The sequence below is a fragment of the Papaver somniferum genome, chromosome 7, assembly GCF_003573695.1.
Source record: "Papaver somniferum cultivar HN1 chromosome 7, ASM357369v1, whole genome shotgun sequence".
NCBI classification, from domain to species: domain Eukaryota; kingdom Viridiplantae; phylum Streptophyta; class Magnoliopsida; order Ranunculales; family Papaveraceae; genus Papaver; species Papaver somniferum.
In genome coordinates this window covers 156951385-156961519 of record NC_039364.1, presented here as the reverse complement: position 1 = coordinate 156961519, position 10135 = coordinate 156951385, and the positions used below count along the sequence as shown (strand labels likewise).

Below are 10135 nucleotides of genomic sequence, written 5' to 3'. Positions count from 1 at the left end.
ACACAAGTTGGTATATCAGGGTTCAACTCCCTAAACAGCATGAACTATGAAATGTACCAACTAATCAAAGCGAAAAACAGATTATTGAAAAATGACAAAAGGGAATACCATAAGTATTGCTCTAAGACCCTTATACATATAAAGATGCATACGTAATCAACATTTACACATGCATCTGACATGTGTAATTGTTAGTTACACATGTATCCGAGCAGTGTAAGTACGATTTACACATGCATATGACTATCATATTCCAAGAACAAATAAGATTCACTTCTATGAAATATCAAGACATATGGACATAATAAGTCAAAAAGCATATAGCTCCTTTAGCATGTAATACACCAACGAAATGCTTACCTGATTAATCTAGAACTTCTATTTGAGTCTACATACTTCATAATTTTATATGTGGGACCCGTGTTCCTTATGTAAGCTATGCTTCCCTCATTGGCATGACTGGTTTTGGTGCAGCCTTGCTTACTCGGGTAGGCATCCTGAAAATCAGGGAAACAGAAACATTCACCTTAGAAGTGCCAAGAAAGTTTGAAATGGCTACAGGTTAATGAACCAGCAGTAATATGGTTGAATGAAATTCTACAAAATTATTAACCATTTAACTCTCCTGTAAACCACATACATTGGTCCCTTGAAGACACAATGTTGTTAAGAATACAAAACGTGAAAATCAGCAACATGACATAATCACATATCAAAAAGAAAATACAAACTCCAGTAGAATGTTAACTTCGGCATATCTTACATTCGACTCGCAGCTTATGCCATTTTTTATAAGAAGAGAGGGTCAGCTAGTCACGCTTCAAATAACATTGTTTCATCAGAGAGACCTTGGAATCATAGAATAAGTGCTTACACATATATTTGGATCCTCAGACCACTAACTCATGTTATTTCTTATAAAGTTAATTCAAGCAAAAAAGAAAAGGAACAAACTGAACAACATCATGTATAATCATTATATGCATGACAGTTATCCACTGAATGGAAATTGATCTACTAAAGTACCATTTAACCAAACAAATGTGAAATCTTTTTAGACATACAATAATATATTTACACAACAATAGCTAAATATCAAATTATTATGAAGGCAATTATACCTAATGCATAAGAAATGAGAAAGACGGAGAAAAGAAAATATCATTGTAAGTTGGAGTTACACATGCATTTAACTAGTGTAAGTATAAGTTACACGTGCATATGAATAGTGTAACTGAGAGCTACACATGCATATGATTTGTGTAACTAAGAGTTACACATGCGTATGACTTGTGAAACTGAGAGTTATCTTTGCTGTGATATACTATGTGACAAATCAAGATTAAGAATGTGTAAGATACTCACATTATCATTGTTTTCTTCTTTACTTACTCGATATCCTCTTCTTGTTCTAAATCATTGCATCTTCTTCGAAGTCTCTTCCCTTTCTACTCCGCCAACATGAGCTCCTGAATTGTTGTTATCCAGATTTGTTGTTCTTTTGCTAGCTGCATGAAGTGAATAAGACTGTAAACAACAATTACAATAGGTATAAGAGTTTAAAATTAGCTAAGAAAAAACAATGTCCATACGTAAAAGTATTTCATATAAATGTTAGCTTCTTATTATTGGCCATGCATAATTTATATAAAACGCAAGCAAAAACCCATAAACAAAGTGCTTACGTATACCACAATATCTTCCAACTATTCATTAGCCTCATCTACTCCTACAACGTCAACAAATGTGATTGCTTCACGGTGTTCAACTACTTTTTCTCCATCAGAACTCCCATTTTTACGACTCCTCGGCTGCACAGATGTATCTTGTATGAACAACATACATCTTCCACTCCTTTCTTCCGCAAATTCCATCAACAACATCACATTTTCTTGTTTTAGCTCCAACAATTTAGTTCAAAAATCAACCTGCAATTTAAAATCCACGACCACCCATATCACCACCACTAATTTCCAATAGAAAATACTATGTAACAATTAAGTTCGATTTTATTGACAAAGATATATCTAATTACATAGTGTCAGAAGTAAAGTACACAAAATTGAGCAATTCAGTCAAAGTATATGAAATTCGTAAAAAATAGATGGGTAATAGAGATGACGATTCGTTGATATCGAATCTGAAAAAAGAATTTCAATCGAGATTTAAGATAAAGAGATTGGTTGATTCTCAATAAAGAAACCTAGCAAATTTTTGTAATTTTTTTTTCCATATTTTCATCTAAAAAACAATGCAAAGAGCATACTATAACAAATCTAAACTCCGATTACGAGTTCATCTAGGAATATTAGTTGAAATCGTAGAAATACTGCTAATCAAAGCTGTTTACAAATCTGAAATCAAAAATAAAGATTAAAATCGTATTACGAATCTGAAATTAAATCAACAAATCCTAACAAATCAAGCCAGATCTAGAACTTATAATCTTAAAAATTCAATTGAATCATCATTTTTAATAGAAGATGATACTTATACTTAGCTTGCTGATGCATTCATGTTGAATTTGCGGATCTACTAATTCAAAGATGTTTCTCGGATTCATTTTTTTCTACTGAAACTGATGCTCCTCCTTCTCCTGGTGGTGGATTTGTGATCTCTATCGTCTCCATCGATGACAACAATTTACCCTGATATGATTCTTCTTTAGATTTTCTCTTCACTGTTTCGTTTGGCTGGAAATGATAAAAAGAAACCAAATCTTACTCAAATTCGAGTGGAGATACATAAACATCATCACTAGCTATGGAACCAAAGATCGATGGAGATCTGAAAACCCTAGAATTCTTTAGCCGAGAGAGAGAAAGTGAAAAAGGAAATGAATATGGAAATGAAACCTATAGCCTATTTCATTAGGTATATATAGTAACGGGCATTCTTGGTGTTACTAATCTCCCCAAAGCGAAAACTTTATTACCAAGCCCTGAATTTTAAAGTTTTGGGCCTAGAAATATCAAAATATGAAAGAATGGAGTTGATAGAGAAGGATCCATTTTGTGGGACTTTTATATATTGAGCCCATATTGTAGGGTGGTTATAGTAGTTTTCACAAGAACGACTTTTTGGGCACCACTTTTTTTTTGAGGGGACCATGATTTGATTAGACCACCTTCCCTATAGTTATAAGCGGTGTCCTAAAAGGTGGAGATGACTAGTTCACCCTTTAACCTAATTAAAATTATAACTAATCTACAACTTCTTCTTCTCTTCTTCATCAATTTATGATCATCTAAACCTGGTCATATACAAATCTAATCAAAATCATCAAATTTTCATCGTTGTCGATTCATTGAATTTTCATTGTCAATTAATCAATATTTTGTAAACAAACCCGTCCATAAGTATTTTCCCACAAACCCGTTACTTCTAATTCATTTTTGATTGAAATTTTGAGCAGTAGTCATCAAAATAGGTTGAATATGGAGGTTACGGTAGTAAGTTCGGTTAGGATAATTTTGAAAAATCCCATAGTTTTACGACCGAACTTTTAAAGATGAAGAACACGAAGAACACTTCGGCTAAGAATATTTTTTGTTTCTAATCGAATGACTGAGTTCGGTTGAGTTGCAAAAAAAAATTCAAAACCGAACTCTTCTCTGTATAGCCAAATGTTGAGTTCGGTTCAATCGCAAAAATAAAAATTCCTAACTGAACTTTACTCTGAAAACCTATATAATGAGTTCGGTTAAGTCGCAATTTTTTCTGCTAACTGAACGAAGAGTTCGACAATGTTTTATAAACGTTGCAAACCTACCGAACTCTGTTGTTTAAAGTTCGATTACAACGCGGTCGAGTCGACTGAACCGAACAAAACTCTGGAAACTCAAGCATAGTAGTTCGGTTATATTTTATTTTTTATCAGCTAGCCGAACAAACAAAAACTCCATTAAAGCTCTGGTTCGGTTACCTGTATATTTTGGATTTATTAACCAAGTTGCATTTGCAGAAAGTTCGGTTACATGTTCTTCGTATAATATAAACGAACTATGTTGACCTAGTTGAAAATATTTGTTACAATTTTTATTTTGAAGATATTTTAGACCATTTATACCAACATTAACTAATTACAAGCATACCTCGGTACCCGGATGATGTTTTTTCTCCATATTCAACCGTCTCAAAAAAATATGTCTCCATCTTCTTCTTCTTCTTCTTCTACTACTACTTTATTTAATCACTTAATAATTCTACTTCTTTTAAAAAAAAATCATCCATTAATTTAACCTTAATCATTACACACAGATAATTAAGAGGTGTCCTCCGATTAGTCCAAATAACTTATTAAAATTAAAATGTTGGTCCCCTCCAATAACAAGAATGGTGCCCAAAAAATCTTTCTTTCACGGTATATATCGGCCCTTTGTGAATTGGAAATTTTAGGCGCAGGCCCGAAAAAATTTATTTTCTTACGGTCAGGCCCATAATTAATTTTGAATACTGTCGCACCCAAAGTTTTTTAGAAAATGCGTAGTTACTTTATTACCCTTAGCGGTTTCTTTTCTCCTTCTCCAAAAACTCTGTAACGGATTTGGAGAGTAAATTTCTTTCTCCATTTAAACCCTAGAAAATCAATTTCATACTCTAAAAAACCAACCTAGAAACTACTTACAGTTTACAAATCCTAGAAACAACATTTCGAAAAAATGAACGAAACACAAACAAAATCAACATTTTATTTTCCTTTGATACTTTCACTTTCAGTTAACGAAAAATAAATGTGCATAACCAGTTATGCAGTACAAAAATAAATGTGGATAACAAGTTATGCAGTACAAAAAATAAGTGCATAACTAGTTATGCAGTACAAAGAAAATGTGCATAACCAGTTATGCAGTACAAAAAAAAGTGCATATAACTAGTTATGCAGATGCATCAAAGGTTATGCTTATCATAAATCACTGCAGATGCAAAAAAAAAAAATGCATAACTAGTTATGCAGTACAAAGAAAATGTGCATAACAAGTTATGCATAATAGGTCATGTGTTTTACTTTTAAATAACATATGTTACGCAGGAAAAATAATGTGCATAACTGCTTATGCAGTAAAATCAACTATGCATAACTGCATAGCTTATTATGCATAACTGGTTATGCAGTAAAATCAACTATGCAGAACTGCATAATTTATTATGCATAACTGCTTATGCAGTAAAAACAACTATGCATAACTGCGTAACTTATCATGCATAACTGCTTATGCAGTAAAAGCAAACATGTTGAACTGTGTAGCTTACTATGCATAACTGGTTATGCAGTAAAATCAACTATGCAGAACTGCATAACTTGTTATGCAGTAAAAACAACTATGCATAACTGCGTAACTTATCATGCATAACTTGTTATGCAGTAAAATAAACTATGCATAACTGCGTAGCTTATTATGCATAACTGCTTATGCAGTAAAATCAACTATGCATAACTGCGTAGCTTATTATGCATAACTGGTTATGCAGTAAAAACAACTATGCATAACTGCGTAACTTATCATGCATAACTTGTTATGCAGTAAAAGCAAACATGCTGAACTCCGTAATTTATCATGCATAACTGGTTATGCAGTAAAAGCAAACATGCTGAACTGAATAACTTATCATGCATAACTGCTTATGCAGTAAAATCAACTATGCATAACTGCGTAGCTTATTATGCATAACTGGTTATGCAGTAAAATCAACTACGCAGAACTGCATAACTTATTATGCATAACTGCTTATGCAGTAAAAACAACTATGCATAACTGCGTAACTTTGACTGCATGACAAGTTATGCATTGTTTAGAGTATCTGCATAACCTGTTATGCATATAAAGTTATGCCTTCCCTGATGAGTGTTATTAAATCATGTTGCAGTTTCAGGAGAACTTTAGAGATGAGTACAGTGCAATGGAGTTGGAACTCTGTGAAATCGAAACTAAAAGATTGAATCGAAAAGATCTACATTGATCGTAAATTCAAAAACAAGCTTAAAATATCTAAAAATCGATTCGAAAACCTAAATTAAACTCTGTAACTTAGAATAATATATCATAATCTTAAAGAAACTAAAACCTAGAATCGAATCAAGATTAAACAAGATCAGAATCCAAGTTAAACAAGATCAGAATCAAAGATAAAACGAACGAACCTGAGCTTGAATTTCAGATTAACTTTGTTGAGTAAATTGAATCTCTCAATCAGCTCCTTCTAAAACTCTCGATAATTCAATACTTCAGCTCTCGCTGCGGCTCTATCTCAATCTCTCAGAACAAAACCTCAATACAAAATCTCAAAACATAAAGTGGGTGTGGCTGTAGTTTTCACTTGTGAATTTGCGCTATACGAAATTTTGTAGCCCAAACCATTTGTCATAATTTTCGGTCGGTCCATTATAGTGTTCGGCTCATAAAATACAAGGCCCATTTAGGGCAGCCAAACATGAAAACTAGGGTTTCATGACTTTCAGGTATCTTGTTTGGCAGTATAAATAAGAAGGCTAATTCACCTTTATTCTCACAGCAGTCGGCAGGGATATTTGTTATTGTTATGTTAGGGTTTATAAATTTTTAGGTCTTCGTTTTCAAGCAGTTTTCTAATCAAGGAGTTCTTCATTAGCTTTTCTTTTTCTTGTGCAAATTCATTAGCTTTTATTTTGAGTTAAAGCCTAATTTTGCAATTTCTATGGCGTTACTGATACTAATGCGTCAAAGAATCTATGGTTAGGCAATACTGATTTGTTTCTGCCTTCTTGTTTTGATGATCCTCTTTTAATGAAATATGGTTTTTCAGTTCAAGGTGGAAATTATATTTTCTTTTCAAAAAAAATTGAATCAAAGGAGAGTTTGTATTGTTTTTGTATGATGTTGGGATGATGAAAAAAACACAAATCAGTCGGATTCACATTGATTTTTATTAATATGATCATATCAAACCAGCTACTTCTGACTTACATCATACAAATCCTTATCTCAATCCTTTGATTCAATTTTTTAAAAATTGTGTTTCTACTTACAGTTTTTTTTTTTTTTTTTTTTGATGTTTAGCTATTTTGTTTGGAAGAGATTTTTTGATGTTGGGATGATGAAAAAAAACCAAATCAGTCGGATTCGCATTGATTTTCGTTAACATGATCACAAACCAGCTACTTCTGACTAAACATCAATAAGTTTGTCTATCTCAAATCACAGTTATCGTTTTTAATCGTCAAATTAAATTGTTTTGTAAATAGTTTTCAGCATTGTTTATGAATTGATAGCCGGTGATGTAAGGATAATATTTGCTACTCTTGATGGGTTTATCCCATATGAGGATTATTTTCCACCAAGATCTCTGAGGCTAATTAATTCAAATTTTGTTTTGTATAAGCTTGTTATCAATACCAGTCAAGATTTTTGATGTTGTGTAACTTAGTTTTAAGGATTTGGACTTCGATAATGAGCACTCACTGGTTTAAAGTGATCAGTCTTCTGTGATCAGTGATGAGCTGCTACTAAATGAACAACTAATTTTAATTCTTAAACAATAAAAGGAAGCGCTTGCGGATCCTAGACTCATGTGATACTAGTTTAATTGGGATTGTAACTGTGTAGTCTAGAACAGACTAGGAACCACCACCTGTTACGTTTGGTTAACTTAGCATCTGTACTTTGGTCGTAGTCTTATTGAAGATGTTCACGATGACTTAACTGGTCGGCCACATTCATACCGTTAGACTGATGGTTGCAGTGTTGACTTAAGCTTTGCAAGTTGCAACAGCTTTACAACTGAGTATGGTTTTCGGAATTAGATTACTTTCCCAATTCCAGGCTTCGTCTGATTAAGCTAACATCCCCATTCCAGGCTTCGTCTAGATTAAGCTGACAGCTCACCCCATTGAAGGGATTAATATTTACGACCAAGAACTGATCGTTCTTCCCAATCCAGGCGTTGCCTAGATTAAGCTAACACCGGCCCCACCCCCACTCGGCTATAATTTTTAATACAAGGGTCCCAAGCCACTCAGCAATGCTATTTTAATACCATTGTTGATTAGGTGAGTCGGAAATTCATTGGGACAGCTTAGGACATCTTTTGCCATTGTGAAGAATCGAAACAGGTACTCCAAGTTTTCAAGAGCATTGTTGCAGTGCCTGCATTCTCGATTAATAGCAGGGAAGCAGTCCTATTCTTGGAAGCAGTCTCCACGAGGCATTGTTTGTTTTTGACCATTGAGCTAACTCATGGGCTATTTAATTAAAAATACGAGGTTGGAAATTGAAAATACATGCTACTAGCTTTAGAAGAAAATAAGTGAAATATCCTTAAAAATAGCATTCGTTTTCGAGTCTCCATCGAACTGGCCAGCAGAAAATTGATCAATGAGAGTTTTCGCATCACTTTCAACGATGATATGAGTTAATTGCTGCTCCACTGCCTTCTTCAGGACTGTCCAAATCGCTATGGCTTCAGCTTCTTCGTCAGACTTTATTTCAAAAGTCAGGGAGGCACAAAAGGAGACTCTGCTTGCGAAAGCCCTCATCACATATCCTGCACCATTTGCTCCAGAAATGTCATCATAGGCACCGTCAATATTAAATTTAATCCATCCAAAGGAGGTAGGCATCCATTTATCACAAATGATGATAGGGTATGGGACATGACTTCCTAGTAAGAAGCATAGCTTTAGCTCTGGCTAAGACCTCTACATGAGACTCTTTTAGATTTTGGAAGATGAAATTATTCCTACTAGTCCAGAGGGACCACAAGATAGTAACAAAAAGATAGTGAGGACCACAAGATAGTAACAAAAAGATAGTGAGCTTCATCAGGAAGCTTGGACAAAGGATCAGTTAACCAGAACAGAAGTCAATCAAGAAAAGTCTTATTTTGAAAGAACTGAGAGTTAATACTTAATATTGAAATCAGACAGAAACCGAACTCTGCTAGCAAAAGGGCAGAGAACCAAAGCATGCATAATAGTTTCATGAGGATCATTACATCTGGCACAATCAACACTATGCATAGGCATTCTAGTATGCAAAACAGTTCTAGAAGGAAAAGCATTTCTAGCTGTTCTCCAAACAAAGACCTGGATTCTGTAGGGTACTCTAACTTTCCAAATACGCTTCCAAAGATTCTTACAAGGGGAGGGCCTAAGGCCTCAGAGTCCCATGTAGACAGATTTAGACGAAAACTTGCCATTCTTTGAAAGATCCCAAGCCCAGATGGCTTAAGGGAATAGTGACAATCTTCTAAACAGAAGCATTATCAAAGTGGGTGTTAAGTATAGACAAATTCCAACTCCTAGTATGAGTATCAATGAAATAATAGACTTTAATGCTAGGATCATGTGCGATTAAGGGGTTGAGTGTGGCAGAACCCAAAGTAGGTATCCATTTGTCACACCAGGGGCCAATAAATTGACCATCTCCCACAATCCAAGAAATGAAAGGCTTAATGAGTTCTTTTATAGCATGCAAACACTTCCAAGTCCAAGAGCACTTGCCAGAGCACTTAGCATTCAAAAAATCAGTATTAGGAAAATATTTGGCTTTAAGAACAGTGGCTAGCAGGAAATTAGGATGTTCTAAAATTCTCCAGGCATCCTAGGCAACAGTTGGAGTGTCAAGATATTTTTCTCCTAATTCTCTGTTCTGGATGTCAAGAATATTGGCCAAAGTAGCCTTCCTGTGTTCAGGTATTTTTCTACTGAAAAAAATACAGATTTTTCAAAATTAATTTCCTGACCAGAAGCCAGACAATACTTTTGAAGATAATCTTTTATAACTTGAATTTTTTTGATAGTAGCTTTAGAAAACAGAAGAGAATCATCAGAAAAGAGAAGATGTGTCATGACAGGAACATCTTAACAAACTTTGATATCTTCTAAAATACTTTTTTTTAAGGCTATCAATGTAAGAAGAAAGATCTTCAGAGTAAATAATGTAAAGATAGGAGGATATAGGGTCCCCCTGTCTCATGCCTATTTCAGGTTGGAAAAAACCAGTAGGACTACCATTAAGAAGGACAGAATAAGACACCGTAAACACACACTGATTGATAAGTTTAATCCAATGATTAGAGGGACCCATTTTATTCAAGACACTCTCAAGAAAAAACCATTCTAATTTATCATAAGCCTTGACATATCAAGTTTGATGGC

At 34.1% G+C, this 10135-nt stretch overlaps 2 non-coding genes and 1 pseudogene across 2 annotated transcripts; all 3 read left to right on the top strand.

Moving 5' to 3' along the window:
* Window positions 1–6856: 6856 nt before the first annotated feature.
* On the top strand, window positions 6857–6944 carry LOC113300828. The gene has a single exon (XR_003335939.1). It is a non-coding gene; the product is annotated as a small nucleolar RNA R12 (small nucleolar RNA).
* Window positions 6945–7065: 121 nt separating this feature from the next.
* LOC113300831 lies at window positions 7066–7150 on the top strand. The gene has a single exon (XR_003335942.1). It is a non-coding gene; the product is annotated as a small nucleolar RNA R12 (small nucleolar RNA).
* A 97-nt stretch (window positions 7151–7247) lies between these two features.
* On the top strand, window positions 7248–7331 carry LOC113300695 (annotated as a pseudogene).
* The last annotated feature ends 2804 nt before the right edge of the window (window positions 7332–10135 follow it).